The following is a 21,625-nucleotide window of genomic DNA, read 5'->3' on the forward strand; positions in this document are numbered from 1 at the left end:
GGGGGGCGGGGAAGGCTGCAGCAGCCCCGCCTCCTCCAGCTCGTACGCCTACGATGTTCACACTTGTCAGTTCTGTTTCCTGAAAAAAAAAATGCCTCGGCGTGCACGTTTATAGAGCTTAATTAACACACATAATTGACTATGGAACAACTTTCCGGTTCAAAGCTGATGTCAGCCTTAACCGCAGTTGTTATTCATAAGAAATTTTACTGAGATCGATAGATGGATAACCAGACATTCTTATGTGTAAAGTTCATCAGTTTTAATATTCACGCACCCTGAAAGGGCGAGGTGTTTAAATGTCGAAGCTAACAAATGCAACATTACTCATGAATATACGTTATTTGCCGGCCGGGAGGTCCGCGTAAGGAAAAACTGCCGGTAGATAAGTGTTAATTTTTTTTCTCTACGGAATTGCTTTGAAAGCAGTTCAAATATGATGTGCGCGTGCATTGAATTAGGCACTAAAATCGGTTTGCAGAATTTGTAGCGATGTATTTGTTTGAGTATTGCTGCACATAGGGTAATAACAGACAGTTCCTATAGCTCTATCTGATCCATTTTTGCAATATAAATAGTCTTAACTTTACTTACCTTACCTTACTTTATGTGTTGAATGTTCACATTTTATGTTGTTTTACGGTGTAATAAAACGCTTGAAAAGTTGCTGAGTTGAAAAGTGCGGAGCGGTCCGTACTTTATCGTGCGCGATTAGCTAATCATAATTAAGGATTTAGGATTCCGGACCGCAGCGAGAGAAGCTGGAGATAAAAAGATAGAAAGAAGTCCCAAAAGAGGAATGAGAAAAGTGCAAAAAGGAAGCCAAGAGAGCGCTGAGTAAAAAAGGAGTTGACATTCCTCTGAATTTTTATATGGTCTAGTTTTGAGAAAGGTTTAGTTAAGAAAAAAAAAAGGAATCTAGATTTAGTTGCGGTGAAAAGGGTCAAATCGACATTAACCACCTTTCAAAAATCCAATCATATATTTAATGCATAAGCTGCAAAACAAACTAAGAATGTAAACAATATTCTTTTCTATAATTGTAAGGTTTATATCATCACATCCAATGGGCACATTAGAAGTAACCGATGTTGAAGTAGTGAGATCAAAGTGTACTGAACAAAGCAAGTCTTAAGTTTCAGGGTGTCTCATGTCATCAAAGGGAACTTTACTGGACACTGTGGTGCAGTTTTGGTGCATTTCAGCATAACCAAGACGATATCGAGAGCCACTAAATAAATAATTAATCAAATAAATAAATAAATACAGAAACAAGATATTAAATAAATAAAATTAAATAATTAGATAATTCGTACAGCTCGAATATATATACCGCCTTTTCTTCTGGTATCTACATCTACACTACACTTAGTTAGGTCGGTAAAAATCGTGAATGTGTAATATTTTCTCGTGTGACTGTTATTAAAACCACAAGTCTTTGCTTATTATTAGCAATAACGTGCAGCGGGCCCATAAATGCTTTGTAATAGCATTTAGGCCTAACCTGTATCCTAATTGCTGAGAAAGTAAGTACCTAAGTATGTAAGTATTTTAAGTAATGTGTAATTTTTAAGTTTTTGAAAGCTTTGTCGATTTAAGGTATAATGAAAACGCTACACGGAAAAGATAAGACTATCTTTAGCACAAAGCAAGAAGGTATTCCAGCTAATACCTTGAAATAGTCAATCATCAAACGAATAAATTAATAAAGTATGATTATACTGCTCAACTGGATGCTTCGCATGAGGCAAATAAGTATTATGTCTTTTCATTAAACACGTCTTCATAAATCACCAGTCATGCATGTCACTCAAGGATTGAATGTAAACCCATGGAAGTTACGACATCAGATTCTATAGCCCTGATGATTAATGAAATTGTGGACATGGATTTAAAATGCTACCTACTTCATATTGCTTACTTTTACCAGTGACCAATCCCCAATCTATGATGACGCCAAGCCTCTTTTTAGAAAGAAATTCGTTGGCGCAATAAAAGTAATTGCCAGCAAAGAATGTATTCATTCCGCCAGCACCACCCAAGGCTGAGGGGTGGCCTCCCATGAGGACGTAGTTCTTGGGTCTACTGATAATGCTTGGTACGAGTGTTATGTCAGTCTTACTGGCCCGACTGGGATTAAAACATTCAATGAATGAGTCAAACTTTCTGCGAACAGTGAAATCTTGGGCAACTTTTCCCCAGAGAATCCAAACAGTTGGTTCGGTAAGGTGGTCGCTAATGTATTCTATGAGCAATTTTGTAAATGGACACCAATAACCTAAATGAGATACCTGTTGTGTTTTAATTTTTCCCTTTGGATCTTGATATGTAATTAGTCCAATCGTCAGTGCCGAATTCAGGAGCAGAACACCTTGATTCTCCCAGTTACTTAGATCGCCGTTATTCAGATTTACGCTCCACCCCTCTAAGGCGACCTCTAGCAAGACGTTCATTGCTGATCCAACGGTGCGCGGATTTTCAACACTAAATGCCCTGCCTGTAGCTTTGCCCTCTTGTGGAGTCGGATCCTGACCCAAAATAACCACTTTGACGTTCTCCGGACGGACCCTATTGAAGGCCTCAAACATGAGTTGCATTGGTGGCTCGATGTGATACTTTATGAATGTTCCTTCAATCTCTTGATTTGCTTGTCTTATTATATTTGCTGATTTGATAGCTTGCATAACTTTATCGTTCCAAAAAAAATTTTGCCAGGGTTCTGGAGCACAGTATTTTACAAAATCTTCGAGATTGTCGTTCTCATATTTCGCGCCATTGCAGTTATATTGCTCTTTCTGGCTTTCTTTCTGTCCCAGCATACTTGTCGAACAATCTACAAAGGAATACGTCAATTGCTTCAGTAACATTTTTCCTGCAGTCTTTACGGTTGAATTGGAATCAAATTTGCATAGACTTTACCTTAAATAAATTGGGCAAGCGAGGACGCTACCTTCGTGGATGCCACGGTCAAACGTAAAACTACAATGCCATGCACTTCCGGTCTTAATGACCAAACTGCGAAACTATATACCAGCCTCGTCATGACGTTGAAACATTTCAATTTTCACACAATTTGCCCCTCCCCACCCTTATGTAATGTTGATAAAATAAAAAAAAAACACTTAAAAGGACACCTGTGCCTTTCTCCAATTTCCAGCATTTAAAGGTGTAAGGTAAGTTTGGAGATGTTTTTACTACGTGTAGTTGCTATGATCGAAATTTTAAACATTTTCATCTCTTTTAACTATAAACGCGATGATGCTTGTATCTGCTCAATGCAGTTTCTGCAGAGAAACCTGTTTTCACTAACTGCCTAATATGTCCTTTAATTTTTGCCATGGAGGGTGTGGTTTTTGGCCTCGCTCCCTGGATAGGCACCAAGAAGGAGGTTGATCCCCAATATAAGCTTAAGGTGATTCCTCAGAAATAAAGATTGTCGAGTAATTTTTAAGTTATTTTTTTGTAAAAAAATACCTCATAGTCGGCGCGTCGGGTATGTTATGGACGGGTCAATGGATGAGTGAGTGAGTGAGTGAGTGAGTGAGTGAGAGATGTATGTATGTCACACCAATCAGATTGGATCTACTATATACAGCCAATCAAATTTCTTGTTGTAAAGGTAAATGTATGTGAGAAGATTTGATCCCGATAGAGTTCAGAACGGCCATATGTATTCTTCTATAAAAGAGGAAGAAGTATTCATATATTGGGTTTACTTCGACATTTTCTGTGGGTTAGGCTGAGGATTTTAGTTATGAACGAGATGAGCCTCGAGGTTTGAAACAGTTCGTGAGTTAGTAGTATGCAAATAAAACGAGATATAATCATTTTTAGTTACAAAGGTAACTTGATACTTTTGTTTTTCACAAGGAGTATAAATTCAATTAGAGGTCCCGAATCGTTGCTTCAAGTTCTTAGGACATGTTTTAGAGGAGACTACACTATTTAGATTTGAAACAGTTCTAACGTTTACGATAGTAGGTGCGGGTAACGATTGTTTTGTTCTTGTTGCATGCAAATATAGCGAGATATTTTTATTTTTTAGTTACAAAGTGTAATTTGACACTCTTGTTTTTCACAAGGGAGTGAATTCAATTAGAGCCGAGGAATCGTCACCACTCTTTCCCACGAGATGTTTGCTATCTTTAGTAACAAACGGTAACTTAACACTTTTTTTTTTATATGGGAGTAAATTCAATTAGAGCTGACAAGTTATCGGCTATTGTTTCCAGGATATTAAACAAAAAAGAAGCTTTCATTTCTGGACGGTTTTTACGTCTCTGCAGTAGCAGTTTAATAGTTTTATTTGATGACATTCATTTCAGTCCGATATTTTTAAAGGCAAAAAAGTATGAAACCTATTCAAATGTTCTTTGAAGACTGCGTGGCACCAAGTTAAAGTGCAATTTAATTAAATTAGATTTTCAACGCGTCAGAGAGGTTTTTTTCTCTTTCTTTCTATTTTCGGTGAAGTTGTGTTTTGTTGTGTAAAAAGGGTAAACTTAAGACTCGTATTAAAAGCGAAAAAGTCTCTTAATTAACTCGAGTATTTTTGAGCAAAAATTCTTCTTGGGGGTTGGAAGGGTTATGTGATCGGTGAGTGAGGGAGTTATGCATGTGCGCGTGTCACACCGATCACAGTGCAGGTTGTATCAAAGAACGAATCAACTTGCCTCTTAGAAAATAAGATGGTATCTACATTAATCTGGAGACGTGTCAGATTACTGTAGTTTGTTCAGTGAAACACTTTATGGCTTACTATTTAGCTATCTTACCATGACCGATGTAACATCGCATGTACATCATAAATTCCCAGTTTCTTTCTCGCTGTACATCGCAACCGAAAAAGCTTGTCAAATTAACCAAATCATTACTGTAAACAGCTCCATGAATGCTCCTATCTCCGACACTTCACCCAAAAAATAACTCTTGCACGCCTTGCGTGCCTATGTTTTTGAAACTTTCTCTAAATGTTCCCTATCAAGTACTGCTTCGAAAAATACAATAAAAAGGATAGGTCACCCACCATAAAAGCAATCAAAAAGAGATATGATAGACCAATCTGACCCCATTTACGCCTAACACGCGCGTTATTTCATCGGTTCACATTTCATTTTGCGGTCACTGGAAGCGAAGTGTTTTATACTTGAAAATAAAAACTTGAAGGGTAGAGAGGATCCAGCAAACGGATTAATGTAATACATATTTTACAGAAAATTCACACACGACGTCGGTATCGACTTCAAATGTTTCTCGAGTCGTTGTTTTCAAAGTCATAGTTTACATCATCGAGTACTGGTTTTGTGTACGATTTTGGCTATACCTCATATTTCTTTTCAAACATTTTTTTCATAGTTTAATTTAAAGAGGATAATATACAAACTAAGATTATGCAATAAAAACTAAAGGTCACCGTGCTCGTTTGAGGGAAAACGAGCTTTTATTTCTCTGTCGGGCTTAGCGATCATTTTTTGGATGTTGTGTATGTACACGCACTGGTGAGCGCGTGCTAATGACGCGAAAACCGTGTCCAGTATTGATACGCGATGTAAAGCCCCGGCCAAACGATCGCAATATTTTAGCGCAACATATCGCAACATTGTTGGGCGCAACCTGTTGCGCGCATTTGGCCACCCTGTTGCGACGTGTTGCGACATGTTGGGTGTTGTTGGCTCAAATTTAAAACTGGTTAAATTTTTCATGCCACATTTGTAGATGCTGCATGATGTTGTACTTGTTTGGCCAGGTTCGTGCAACAATGTTGCGCCCGGGCATGCACACTAGTTCGATTTTCAATACCCAACATGTCGCAACACGTCGCAACAGGGTGGCGAAACGCACGCAACATGTTGCGCCCAACAATGTTGTGATATGTTGCGTCGAAATGTTGCGATCGTTTGGCCGGAGCTTGCAAAAATGATCGCAACATTTCAGCGCAACATTTCGCAACATTTCAGCGCAACACATATCGCAATGTTGTTGGGCGCTACATGTTGAGCGCGTTTGGTCACCCTGTAGGGACGTGTTGCGAAGTGTTGCGACATGCTGGGTGTTGTTGGCTCAAATTTAAAACTGGTCAAATTTTCATGCAACATTTGTGGATGTTGCATGATGTTGTAGTCGTTTGGCTAGGTTCGTGCAACAATGTTGCGCCCAGGCATGTGCACTTGTTCAATTTTCAATTCCCAAGATGTCGCAACACGTCGCAACAGGGTGACCAAACGCGCGCAACATGTTGCGCCCAACAAGGTTGTGATATGTTACGTTCAAATGTTGCGATCGTTTGGCCGGAGCTTGCAAATGTTGGGCCAACAATGTTGCGATATGTTGTGTTGAGATGTTGCGATCGTTTGGCCGGGGCTTAAAAGTCCCCTTAATAACCGTTATTACAGTTTGCAGCTGTTTGACATACAAACGAGGCGAAGGGGTCAATTCTGCTTTGTATTGACCCTTTCGCCTCGTTTGTATGCCTTTCAAGCAGAAGAATATTGGACCGCAGGCTCAACTGTAATTACAGCTGTTTCTAAAGTAATACCTTTAAAATAATAGCTGTAATTGCAGTTGAATCTGTTTGAAAAGGCATGTGAACGAAGCGAAAGGGTCAAGACAAAGAAAAATGGACCCTTTCGCCTTGTTTGAATGTCAAACCGCTTATAATTGCAGTAACAGCTATTTCATCGTGCACAAAAACATCTATGCTACGCACATAGAAACATAACTCGCGAAAGAACTGGGAAACATGTCTAAAAATAACTTGAGAGGGAATATCCCTTGAATGGAGACTATATGGGGGATTTAAAACTCTCCTGCGTTCCTCTCTTGCGGTAACATAACAAACTTCAAAACCCGGCGCTGTCGTCCCACATCAAAGCTGAACAAATCTAGTGCTGAAGCTGACCAGTAAAGGTTACAATGTACCTCCAGAGTGAAAAAATGTTCAATTTTCGTTTTTCTTCGTAACTGAAAACTCTCAACTGTGAGCTATCAGACAAAAACAGTTTGAAGAGTTACACTCAAAGGCAATTTGTCTAAATTCAGTCAAATTTGGTCATTTGAAAAAAATGATTTTAAAGTGGAAAACCGTTTACGAAATGAAAATTTTAACATTTATCGTGTTTTTTTGGTAGAATCTAACATATTTTGTCAGCTTACTGTGTGTCAATGGACCCATATGCCTTACTCTTATGGTAGATGAAATGCTTTCAAGTCAGTTATAGAACTCGTTATTCCTGTTCCCTTTATCATGTTATTTTTTAAAGATATCAGGCATGTAACTGTACACATACCCATGTAGTTAGCAATCAAGGCCAAATGTAGCACTGCAGCAACCAAACTTGTCCGAGCCATGATAACGACGGTTTGATACTCTGTGAAGAAGAATTATCAGGTTTTATTGAGAAAGTCTTCCGGGAATGAAATATTGCAAATGTTGCATATGGCAACTTTTTCGATTTCATTCGTAGAAATATCCATTTATAATTACTGAAGAGTCTAAAGACGGATCTAAGACCTATTAGGAGGTTCCTAAGTTGATATTCGGTACTAAAATCTGCACCAGCAACAATCGAAATGCGTTTTGAGAGACCCGCTGCTTAAAGTGTCAGTAGGTGAAAAATTTAACCTTACGGAACACGCCATAATGTGATAAGAAATAACGAGCGGTGAAGATATAAACTGCACGATAAGTTCTTTACGTTTTGTTTCGCTAAATAACGTTTGAAGGAAGTTAAAACTATCTAATTTGAAATGCAAGAAATAGCTGGTACTTGTGGGTTCTTTATAGCCGGGAAGCCAAGGGTTACTGATTCAGAACTAAGAGCCCATTAGTAACTTTTAATATCTTCTCCAAAATCGACCGGCAAAATATGTTTCCAGTAGTGTTATGGCTGCATACGCATCTTTCATTCTTTCATTAATCAATTGCTACTGTTGGACTGTTACCATGGAATTCATATACTTGAGCCGAGTATTACGTCCACTGAACATAAAGGGCCAAACCCACACACGACCGCTCCTATGTAGCTTTGATAAGCTCAGTTTGTAGAACATTGCACCAGTAAGGCAAAGGTCGTGGGTTCGAATCCCGTTCAGAGCCTGAAATTTTTTCTGGTCATTTCTCCAGTAGTGTTATGGCTGCATTCGCATCTTTCTTTCTTTCATTATTTAATTGCTACTGTTGGACATCTATTACTATGTTCGCGGAATCGTCATTTTTATGTCAATAGGTTTTAACGTAATTAGGTTCCTCGCTCAATATCGCACTTTAATTGGTAATCTAGTCCAAGTAACAGAACAAATATAAATCTATTTTTTGTTCAGTAAAATGATTTTAAAGAAACCAGAAGGCCAAAAGCCTATTAACAAGAAATCACTGTCTTTTCTTGTGGTCTTATTTAGATATAAACTCAGTAGTAAGTAAATACATTGAAGACTAAAAGCCTCTCCCGATTTCAATTCTCACCGCGCCATGTTTCAAGATATCAATTGATACTATGAAGACTCTAACAGGGATTAGCCGTAATCATTTGTAATGAGGTTAAAACGCGAATTTTGTGTAACACTGACTTGCTTCTGCAACCTGCTAACAGCAATATGGTAAGTTGACACTTGAAGCTGAAAACTTTTTCCCCATTGGAATCTTTTGAAAACACCTTTTTCCATGTTCTTTATTTCTAGTCTTTTAATATCATTATTACAGATCGATCGCACAGCTCGCTACCAAAGTCACCGTAAGCATAAGGAACAATCGTATTTAAGCATTATTACTTTTCCTTGTCTATTCATATTTTGCCATTTTCCGCATGACGATTGTGTTCATTCTTGCCTCGAACCTTCCATAGAGGTCGCTTCTCTGGTCGTTTTTATGAGAATAACATTCGAAGTATAATTTCGTCGTTTGCATTATCAGATTTAGCTTTGAATATTCGCTCAAACCTTGGATGTTACGGGGGGGGGGGGGCACTGCCATATATGGGCTATGTAGATATGTGCCGCTGTGAAGGGTATGGTTTTCAAGCAGTTTGCTCTAGGATAGGGTATATAAATCAGAGCGTTTGGGTCTAGAATAGGGTATCATTTTTCCCAAAACTGACTAGTTGGTTGAAGATTTTATCTAGACAAAGGAAACCAGGAATTGCCACTCAAAAATATAAAAAAAATCAAATCGGCAAGTTTAAATTTACGCAAATCAGCCTCAATAGTACTTGTGTCGATAGATGGGGGGATTTGGAGAGTTTACTCTATATAGGGTAGCAAAATTTAGCTGAACTAGCTCTGGTATAGGTTAAGGGTTCCAGGGTCCCAGCGGCACATCCCCACCCAGAAATTCCCAAAGTACCCCCTCCCCCCACCCCCGGGGATATTACCTTTCACCTTATCATAAGTTATTTTGGGAATCACTTTCCTTTATTGAAATTTTTCTTATTGCAATTACAGCGATCGTACTTAACATGTTGGTTATTTTCAAAACATTTTGAAAAAGCCAAAAGCAGCTATTTCGCCGGAAAACTATCTATTGACTTAAGTATTGTTCTTGTCGTTTCTCATAGAGCAAAACGCCCACCTTAAAATAACAGATTGTTCTTTTTACTCCCGAAAGTGTTGTGGTATTAAGTTTTAGTAATAACTGCCGTTTTAGGTAATTTACCGGTGCTAAATTACTTTTAAAAGTAAAAGAGTTCCGCGGTTGTCGTATTTCTAAAAGTGTTACATTTTGTCAGTAGTTAAAATATCCGAGCAGGACAAATATCCGTGCATATTTTCTCCGCAAATGGAGGCTATTGTGTTTATTTTTCTTCAAATCTTTTTCGCAACGCGCGCAGTTTTGAAAATTGGGGAATATTTAACAATTATTCCATGAAACCGCGTTGGATATGAAGTGATAAATAACCAACGAGCGCGTAGCGCGAGTTGGTTATGATCACTTCATATCCAACAAGGTCGAATGGAATAATTGTTTTAGTATATTCTTAATCGGGTTTTTGCCGCCGATTTTTATTTCAACAATTTTACAGAGCGGAAAATTTTTAAACTTGGCGCACTGTTTTCCATATAAGGTAAAACTCCGACTAATGGCTCATAGTCGGAGTTTTTGAGCCAATCAGAGAGCTAGAAATGCAATAGTCGGAGCTGAGAATATACTAATCTCGGATATTCCCAGACCAATCGCTATTACTGACCAAGTCGTGTAACGCTCACTTCTTTTACAAGAGCTCCACATTACTCCACACTAAGTTTCACATATGTTGATGATTAACAGCTTTTCCATAACACAGCAAAACACTAGGTGGATATATTTGGATATAGCAGCGTTTCAGGGCTTCAAAGTTTCCCTCCTCTTACCACACGCTTGCGAGGATATCGCCAGCCTGAGAGTCTGTCTCGACCGAAAAAAAAAAAAAAAAAAAAATAGTAATTGCAAGTTTGAGTTTCCCCTGAATTGTAAGCAACGCTTGTTTTATCAAGGCCCAATCAGTGACAACAAGAAGATCTTTAAGATCCTATAACCGCGCTTTCAAAATTTAACTGTTTTCTTAGCTCTACAGTCGCAATGCAGGGCAGATTCCAAAGCAGTCTTTGATGATTCATTGATTACTGTAGACACATCACTTGATCAGCACAAACTGTATCATTGCACCACCAGTCGTAGTCGTTGTGAAATCTCCGATGACCTAATCGTCTTAATCTGGAATTTTCATCGGGATATGTATGGGCATGAAGACACAAACACTATTAACAACGGCTTTCTTTCTTAAAAGTCACGATTAAATTTAATTGTTTTTTACCTTGAGTAAAGGGCTAGTAAAGAAGTCACACGAGTCACATAATTCAAGAATTGCGTTATCCACGGCTATCTTTAGTACGGTGGTTATTTCCCTACCAATGACGTAATCCTTGCACGTTCTGACAAGTTCTTTGCTTGGCTTGCAAATATTTAATTTTCCTTCCAATCTATGAACTCGCTGCCATAAAACAGCCAAAGAATTTACTTCATTTGCTTAAAAGTACAAGAAATACTCGCAAACTTGCAAATAAATTAATGACAGTCGCTTCTGGCGAAATAAACTTGCAAAGTAAACACGATCTTATTTGTCACGTAGCGAAAGTGAAAGCTGCAACGTCAGCGCATTCCATGGCTGACGTAATACCTTTTTTCAGCGTATTTATTATTCCCTTTGAATCCAACGCTTGGATAAAACCAAAAGAAAATATATTTTACCCACAACAAAGAAAACAATATCCGTAAAATTGTCCGTGTATTAATGTTTTAACAGCTTCTGGCGAAAAACCATCACACGTTGCGTGACTCAGAATTTGGTCGAGAGGGAGCCTTGGTCTGGTCACCGACAAAAAAAAAAACAAGAAGATCTGTTAGATCTTATAACCGCGCTTTTAAAATTTAACTGTTTTCTTAGTACTACAGTCGCAACGCAGTGCATATTCCAAAGCAATCTTTGATGATTCATTGATTACTGTAGACATCACAGCACTTAATCAACACAAACTCTATTATCGCACCATCAGTCGTAGCCGTTGTGACATCTCCGATGACGTAATAGTCTTAATCTGGAACTTTCTTCGGGATATGTATGGTCATGAAGATACGAACACTATTAAAAAGCGCTTTCTTTCTTTAAAGTCACGATTAAATTTAATTGTTTTTTTCCCTTGAGTTAAGGATTAGCAAAGAAGTCACACCAGCCACATAATTCAAGAATTGCGTTATCCACGGCTATCTTTAGTACGGTGGTTATTTCCCTACCAATGACGTAATCCTTGCACGTTCTGAAACGTTCTTTGCTTGGCTTGCAAATATTTAATTTTCCTTCTGATCACCGAACTCGCTGCGATGAAACAGTGAAAGAATTTACTTCATTTGCCTAAAACCACAAGAAATACTCGCAAACTTGCAAATAAATCGATGAACGTCGCTTCTGCCGAAATAAACTTGCAAAGTAAACACGATCTTATTTGTCACGTAGCAAAAGTCAAAGCTGCAACGTCAGCGCATTCCATGGCTGACGTAATACCTCTTTTTAGCGTATTTATTATTCCCTTTGAATCCAACGCTTCGATAAAACCAAAAGAAAATATATTTTACCCACAACAAAGGAAACAAAGGGAATAATAAATACGCTAAAAAGAGGTATTACGTCAGCCATGGAATGCGCTGACGTTGCAGCTTTGACTTTTGCTACGTGACTCGGAATTTGGCCGAGCGGAGGTCTGCGTCTGGTCACCGACAAAAAAAAAACAAGAAGATCTGTTAGATCTTATAACCGCGCTTTTAAAATTTAACTGTTTTCTTAGCACTACAGTCGCAACGCAGTGCACGTTCCAAAGCAATCCTTGATGATTCATTGATTACTGTAGACATCACAGCACTTGATCAACGCAAACTGTATTATTGCACCATCGGTCCTAACCGGTGTGAATTCTCCGATGACGTAATAGTCTTAATCTGGAACTTTCTTCGGGATATGTATGGGCATGAAGATACGAACACTATTAACAACAGCTTTCTTTCTTAAAAGTCACGATTAAATTAAATTGTTTTTTCCCTTGAGTAAAGGGCTAGCAAAGAAGTCACACAAGTCACATAATTCAAGAATTGCGTTATCCACGGCTATCTTTAGTACGGTGGTTATTTCTCTACCAATGACGTAATCCTTGCACGTTCTGACAAGTTCTTTGCTTGCCTTGCAAATATTTAATTTTCCTTCCGATCTATGAACTCGCTGCGATGAAACAGTCAAAGAATTTACTTCATTTGCCTAAAACCACAAGAAATACTCACAAAATTACAAATAAATTAATGACTGTCGCTTCTGCCGAAATAAACTTGCAAAGTAAACACGATCTCATTTGTCACGTAGCGAAAGTGAAAGCTGCAACGTCAGCGCATTCCACGGCTGACGTAATACCTTTTTTCAACGTATTTATTATTCCCTTTAAATCCAACGCTTTGATAAAACGAAGAGAAAATATATTTTACCCACAAAAAAGAAAACAATATCCGTAAAATTGTCTGTGTATTTATGTTTTAACAGCTTCTGGCGGAAAAACATCACACGTTGCGTGACTCAAAGTTTGGCCGAGCGGAGGTCTGCGTCTGGTCACCGACAAAAAAAAACAAGATCTGTTAGATCTTATAACCGGGCTTTTAAAATTTAACTGTTTTCTTAGCACTACAGTCGCAACGCAGTGTACATTCCAAAGCAATCCTTGATGATTCATTGATTATTGTAGACACCACATTACTTGATCAACACAAACTGTATTATTGCACCATCAGTCGTAACCGGTGTGAAATCTCCGATGACGTAATAGTCTTAATCTGGAACTTTCTTCGGGATATGTATGGGCATGACGATACGAACACTATTAACAACAGCTTTCTTTCTTAAAAATCACGATTAAATTAAATTGTTTTTTCCCTTGAGTAAAGGGCTAGCAAAGAAGTCACACAAGTCACATAATTCAAGAATTGCGTTATCCACGGCTATCTTTAGTACGGTGGTTATTTCCCTACCAATGACGTAATCCTTGCACGTTCTGACAAGTTCGTTGCTTGGCTTGCAAATATTTAATTTTCCTTCCGATCTATGAACTCGCTGCGATGAAACAGTCAAAGGATTTACTTCATTTGCGTAAAACCACAAGAAATACTCACAAAATTACAAATAAATTAATGACCGTCGCTTCTGCCGAAATAAACTTGCAAAGTAAACACGATCGTACGAGCGAAAGTGAAAGCTGCAACTCAGCGCATTCCATGGCTGACGTAATACCTTTTTTTAGCGTATTTATTATTCCCTTTAAATCCCACGCTTTGATAAAACGAAAAGAAAATATATTTTACCCACAAAAAAGAAAACAATATCCGTAAAATTGTCCGTGTATTTATGTTTTAACAGCTTCTGGCGGAAATACATCACACGTTGCGTGACTCAAAGTTTGGCCGAGCGGAGGTCTGCGTCTGGTCACCGACAAAAAAAAAATAATAAACCACGGGTAAACCTAGAACCGCGCTCGGCCCATGGCCGCGCGGTTAATAATAATAAACCACGGGTAAACCATGAACCGCGCTCAGCCCATGGCCGCGCGGTTAATAAACCACGGGTAAACCTAGAACCGCGCTCGGCCCATGGCCGCGCGGTTAAAAAAGTTTATGTCTGTAGACGCTGCTCAGTTTTGTTCGTGAAAAATCCAATAAATTGTCGGTTGTTGATGAATAAGAGCGCCCGCCGATGCGTGTTTTGTACAGACAGTAAAACATGACAAATTGGACTCCCGCACTTTCGTGTGAAAACGTAGATCGAACTCATATAATATCAGTCTAGTTTTTAAATATGTTTAAGGTTGATAAATGTTTGAGAACAAATTAAAAGCTTAGCTGAAAATATGTGAATACAGCGGAAATAATCAGCAAAGTTACGATGACGATTTCTTTAATCAACTCGAATAACGATTTCGATTTCGTTGGTCGCGTTATCAAAACTCCTTGCCTATGTTATTTTCGCAGTGTAAAATTTCAGCATGTTAAAGAACACACATGATGTTAGTAGCCTTTTGGCGTTGGTGAAAATTGTTCCAGCATCTCAGCACAAAAGAAAACGAAAGAAATCTTTGTCAAGATTTGTTGACAATTGAAAACACCGACTCGGATTTGAAAGTGCTCGCGCTGCACTATGCAAATGAGCTACTTAATGTACGCGTCAGACTTTCCTTTCAAAAACTTTTTCAAACTCGCCAAACAAACAGAAACAATAAGAAATTATCAGGGTTTGTTTATGACTAAGCATTGTTTGGAAAATTCACAAATTATCTTGATACCAGTGTAAAGTTTTCTTACATAACTTTTCTTTACAGAACAAACGCAAAATCTTACTCGTACAAGTAGCGCGAGCAGATATTCATTCATAGCGCAAAATTCTTGTTTTCGACCCTGAAAACTCACCTTTTCCATTAGCTCAGAGCGTAAAACTACATATAAGAACCCCGGTTCTTATTTCCTGCCTTATTCCCTGCCATCTGCAAGAGAATCTCGCAACTCTCATCATTTGATCATGCAACGTGACAACATCCACGCGAGAGCCCCCGACATGTGCGTGGATCCGTGCGGATATATGACGTCAGGATGGCGCAATTTGTTTTAAAAATAGAAAAATTATCCCATATCATAGGTGCGCGTGGATCCCAAGACTTACGGTCTCCGTCCCCGATTATGGCTCCTGGTTCTTGGGCATAAATATGTTTTGGGCCCTTCTCAGAGCTCCTTTTAGCCCGAACCGCTAGGTTCGGGCTAAAAGGAGCTCTGAGTCGGGCCCAAAACATATCTAGGCCTGCTAACATAAACTCTATGGTTTTATTTATGCCATATTAGAAAAATTTATTCCCCCTTACGTTCAAGCCGTCAACATATAATTCATCTGGTGTCTCACAATTCGATCGATAATTTCCTTGACCTATTTTCTGATCTCGAGAGTTGAGGAATTTGTTTTATCGATTAGAAAAGCGATGCAAAAGGCAATTTTAACAGAGAATGTATCACTATGAAGATGAAAGTGTGCCGTGGAAATGAATGTACAACAATTTACTCTACCGAAAACAAATAACTGAGTATTTCGTTAAGTTAAAGACAGAATCACAATCCCTTAACTGACTTTGTTAGCACATAGAATAGTTCCCAAAGCTAAATTATCAAAGTGAGGTGTGAAATAGATCATTTTCGACTGGGTGGCTTGTTGCACCATTTCAGACCACGTGATGATATTCTTGAGAATTCCAGATTTCAAATTTTCAAATAATCGTGTGCATATGAATAATATTTAATTTTTAGAGGGATGAAAGAACAATTCTCTGGAGAATATCACGTGGTCTGTAATGGGAAAACAAACCGCCCAATCGAAAAAGGTCCATTGGTTCAAAAAAAAAAAAAAAGATTTTGAAAAGCTAATTCTGTAGAAACAAACAATTTGCAAGATAACCTTTATGTCGGGAGAGAGAAAACAAGGACTGTTCATCTCTATATGAATTGGAAGTTGTCAAGAGAAGACTAGTGGAAGATCTGCTGTATCTTTCCTAAAAGGACAAGATAACGTTTAAAGTAGGTGCATGACATCTCATTGAAGCAGCAGATACAATGGTTAACAAAGAGTTTACTCGTTTACTCGGAACTAAAATCTTCACCGAAAACAATCGATATACGTTTGGAGAGATCCGCTGTTCAAAGTACCTTACATAACGCGCCATAATTTAGAAACGAAACAACGAGCGGTGAAGATATAAATTTTACTGCAAATTCTTTACATTTTGCTTCGTTGCGTAAAATATGGAGAAAGTTTAAATTATCTGATTTAATAATAAAATGTAAGAAATGACTGGTACTTGTGGGTTCTTCATAGAGAAGACACGGTTTCTGATTCAGAACTTAAAACCCGTTAGTAACTTGATAGTCGGCATTGATATCTTCTCCAAAATCTATCGGCCAAAATGTATTTGAAAAATGTTCACTTTTTTGTCAATCGGTTATAACGTCGCTCCATATCGCACTGTAATTGGTGATAACACAAATCTAAATATGATTTTGATTTCCGCCAAAAATTATTTTAAAGAACCAGAAGGCCAAATGCTTATCAATAATAAATTACGGTTTTGCTTGTGGCCTTATTTATCCAAACCCATTAGTAAGTTAATACACTGAAGATTAAAAGCCTAGCTGGAATTCTATACAAATTTTTAAAAATTATAACTTGTTCCTCTCACCGCGCTATATTTCAAAACTATTATTGATACCTTGAAGAGAAAAACATTTATATTACCTATGATTACTTTAACGTAGAATCATTTCAAATGAAGGTTAAATTTTGTCATCTAAAATTGAAGACGCAAATTCTTATATGAAGTTTGTTTGCTTGTTCAACCTGCCAACAGCTAAAGTAAATTGATACTCAATGGGGAAAACCTCTTACCAAAATCGAATCTTTTGTAAAAATTTCTTACCTCATCTTCTTTATTTCTAGTTTTTAATATCATTGGTAGAGTTCTTCGTAAATCGTCACTGAAAGAGTTCATGCTCAGTTCAGCGACGAGAAGAAGGGAAAATCTATTAGCTGTATAACGAATCAGTTTGGGCCCACAGCAATGCAGCTTTCTACACACACGCTTATAATTTGGCTCGTAACAACAATGATGCTTGACACAATGATCATTAATAACATCCCTAGTTTTTAATATCATAGGAAGAGTTCCTCATAATACGCCAGGAAAATAATTCACGTTGCAGCAACGGGAAAAGGACAAAATCTATTAGCTCTATAACGACGTTCTCTAAACTGAATCAGTTTGGACCCACAACAATTTAGCTTTTTACACACAAGCTCTTTTGGCTCGTAACAACAATGATGCTTGACACGATGATCATTAATAAGTTGATACTCGACACTTATTTCTTGCGAAACACAATATCTATTTGTAGAAGCGCTATATTAATTTCAGATTAATAGAGAACTTCTTCTTTTCACTGAGCCTTACGTTCAAGCCATCTCCATATGATTGGTTTGGTATCTTACAATTTGATCGATAATTTTCTGGAACTATTTTTTGACCACAAAAATTGACGAATTGAGTAGTTCGTTAATGTGGTCTACGCTACAAATAATTTCTTCACGTTTTTTAATTAATAACTGGTATGGCTGGGTAACACATCGATTAGAAGAACGATGCTAAGGTCAGTTTTAACCTAGAGTGTATGAACAATAAAAAAATAGAAATAAAAAATAAATGGAAATGAAGGTATAAAAATTGGTCGCAGACTGAAAACATTAACTAAGTATTTGGTTGTTAAGTTAAAGACGTAATCAAAATCCTTTAACTGACTTGCTTAGCTCATGGAATAATTTCCAAAGCTAACTTAACAAATAACTATTAAAATACGACTTAAATTAAAAAAAAATGTTTTGAAAAGCTAATTTTGTGGAGACAAATTATTTGCAAGATCAAGATTACCTGTGTGCTGAGGGAGACAAAACAAGGATTGCTGATCTCTATATGAATTGGAGGTCGTCAAGAGAAGACTAGTGAATGATCTCTTGTATCTTTCCTTAGAAAACAAGTTAACGTGTCAAGTGGGTGCATGGCGTCATTGCAGTAACATGAACTAATGATCTCATTGAAGCAGCAGATACAATGGTTAACTGGTGAAAACTTCAACCTTACACAACGCCATAATTTTAAAACGAAATAACGAGCGGCGAAGATATAAACTGCACTGTAAATTCCTTACAATTGGTTTTGCTAAGTAAAGTTTAGAGAACTTTTGAACTATCTGATTTAAAATGCAAGAAATAACTGGTACTTGCATGTTCTCTATGGAGAGGGCACGGTTTACTGATTCAGAACTTAATCTCGTTAGTAACATTAATATCTTCCACAAAGTCGATCGGCAAACTATATTTGAAGGATCTTCACTTTTTTGTCAATCGGTTATATCGTAATTTCGTTTCTCGCTCCATATCGCGCTGTAATTGGTAATCGCTCGAATCTAAATATGATTTTGATTTTCGCCAAAATTGATGTTAAAGAAACAGAACGCCAAATGCTTATTAATAAGAAATTATGGTTTTGCTTGTGGCCTTATTTATCTAAACCCATTAGTAAGTTAACGCACTGAAGACTGAAAGCCTCGCCCGAATTCAACTGAAATTCCTTTAAAATTATAACTTATTTCTGTCACCACGGATATTTCAAAATACTATTTATACTTTGAAGAGCATAACAGTTTTATTACCCATAAATACTTAAATGTAGAATCATTTTAAAGTAAGGTTAAATTTTGTCATCTAAAATAAGACACCAAGTCTTATATTTTGTTTGCTTGTGCAACCTGCCAACAGCGAAAGTAAGTTGGTAATCGAGAGTGAAAAGCTCTTTTACGAATCGAATATTTTGAAAACATTTCTTTCGCTTTGTTCTGTATTCCTAGTTTGCAAAATCATAGGAACAGTTCCTCACAACTCGCCAGAGAGAAAAGAGAGTTCATGTGACAGCAATGGGAAAAGGACAAATTCTTTTAGCCCTATCTCTAAACTGAATCAGTTTGAACCCACAACAATGTAGCTTTTAACACACAAGCTCTTTTGGCTCTTAACAACAATGATGCTTGACACGATGATCATTAATAAGTTGATACTCGACACTAATTTCTTGCGAAACACAATATCTATTTGTAGAAGCGCTATATTAATATCAGATTAATAGAGAACTTCTTCTTTTCACTGAGCCTTACGTTCAAGCCATCTCCATATGATTGGTTTGGTTGAAAACATTTCTTTCGCTATGTTCTTTATTCCTAGTTTCTAATATCATAGGAACAGTGCCTCGCAATACGCCATGAAAAGAGAGTTTATGTGGCAGCAACGGGAAAAGGACAATTTCTATTAGCTGTATAACGAAGTTCTCTAAACTGAATCTGTTTGGGCCCACAACAATGAACAAGTTGATACTTAATACTAAGTACTTGCGAAACACAATGTCTATTTTGTAGAAGCACTATATTAATATCAGAATAGAGAAATTCACTGACCCTTACTTTCAAGCCATCACCATATGATTCATTTGGTATCTTATAATTTGATCGATAATTTCCTTGAACTATTTTTTGACCGCAAAAGTTGACGAATTCAGTAGTTTTAACCTCACTGACCCTTACTTTCAAGCCATCACCATATGATTCATTTGGTATCTTATAATTTGGTCGATAATTTCCTTGAACTATTTTTTGACCGCAAAAGTTGACGAATTCAGTAGTTCGTTATTGTGGTCTACGCTGCAAATAGTTTCTTTACTTTTTTTAATAACCCGAAAGGCCAGGATCGTAGCTCATGGATTAGAAAAGCGATGCAAAAGGCAATTTTAACGTAGAATGTATGAAGAATGAAAAATAAATGAAAATAAATGAACAAAACATTGGCTCTACTAAAAACTTTAACTGAGTATTTGATCGTGAAGTTAAAGATAGAATCACAATCTTTTAAGCTAGTTGTGGACACAAAACATTGATAAGATGAATGTTACCTGTGTGCTGAAGGAGACAAAACGAGGATTCCTAATCGCTATATATGTGAATTGGAGGTCGCCAAGACTAGTGGACAATCTGTTGTATCTTTCCATATAAGACAAGTTAACGTGTCAAGTGGGTGCATGACGTCATCGTAGTACCATGAACTAATGATCTCGCTGAAGCAGCAGATACAATGGTTAACAAATAGTTTACTCGTTAGCAACTTCGTAAGTTGATATTCAGAACTAAAATCGTCACCGAAAACAGACGATATACGTTTGGAGAGATCCGCTGTTCAAAGTGTCAACTGGTGAAAACTTCAACCTTACACAACGCCATAATTTTAAAACGAAATAACGCCGGAGCGCCGAAGATTTAAACTGCACTGTAAATTCCTTATAATTGGTTTTGTTAAGTAAAATTTAGAGAAATTTTGAATTGTCTGATTTAAAATGCAAGAAATAACTGGTACTTATGGGTTTTTTTATAGAGAAGGCACGGTTTACTGATTCAACACTAAAATCCCATTAGTAACTTGATAGTTGGCGTTAATATCTTCTCCAAAGTCGAGCGCCAAAATATGTTTTAAGAATCGCCTTATTTCTGTCAATCGCTTTTAACATAATTATGCATTCCTCGCACCACGACGGACTGAAATTGGCAATCTAGTGTAAATGATAGCACGGGTAGCACAAATCTAAATCTAATTTTGATTTTCTGTAAAATAATTTTAAAGAAACAAAAGGCTAAAACTGGCTATTAATAAGAAATCGCATTTTTGCTTATAGCCGTAGTTATCTCAACCCATTAGTAAGTTAGTTCACCGAAGACTGAATGTCTTGCCTAAAATCGAATCAATAGAAATTCTTTGGAAATTGAAGCATGCTCCTCTCACTGCGACATATTTAAAACTTAGATCCGTAGCCCCCATTGCGCCTATTGGGCGGAGCCGAATGGGCTATTGACCCGTGGCCCTTGAGGGCGAAGGGTCTAATTGTTTTAGTATCACCTAACTAGTTGGACAGAAAAGGCAATAATAAAGTTAACAAATGCAAGTTGAAGAAATATTTATTTGGGAATAAAACGAAAAAAAAGCGTCACGCTCGGTTGCTCCAATTTCGTTACTGGAGGACTATTACTAATAGTCCTCTAGTAGCGTAGTCAATTAAAATGCAGGATTTGCATTAGTCCACTAGTTTGGTGATATTAATTCAAAATATTATTGATACTATAAAGAGCACATAACCGTTACATAAGCTTGAAGCGAGGTTAGAAAGTTCAATAATTGTGTTAATGTAGAATCGTTTCAAAGAAGGTTAAATTTTGCCAACTGAAATTGAAAGCGCAAAGATGATAAAACGCCTAGTAGCTGAACCCGATAGCAGCAAACGGTATGGTTATAGACGAGGATGAAAAGCTTTCCCTAAAAAAATCTCTTTGAAGCACGTGTTTCTATGTTCTTTATTTCTTGTTTTCATTATGTACAATAAAATTTCCTCGCAACACGCCACCAGATGTGTGCTCATGCTGTGGCGTCCAACATTGCATAGAAACTTTTATAAG

The 21,625-nt window shown here is 37.4% G+C and overlaps 1 pseudogene; it reads right to left on the reverse strand.

The window, feature by feature from the left end:
• Position 1: 1 nt before the first annotated feature.
• On the reverse strand, positions 2 to 20,204 carry LOC145501282 (uracil-DNA glycosylase-like; annotated as a pseudogene).
• Positions 20,205 to 21,625: the final 1,421 nt, after the last annotated feature.

This window comes from Orbicella franksi, chromosome 10 (genome assembly GCF_964199315.1).
Source record: "Orbicella franksi chromosome 10, jaOrbFran1.1, whole genome shotgun sequence".
NCBI lineage: Eukaryota > Metazoa > Cnidaria > Anthozoa > Scleractinia > Merulinidae > Orbicella > Orbicella franksi.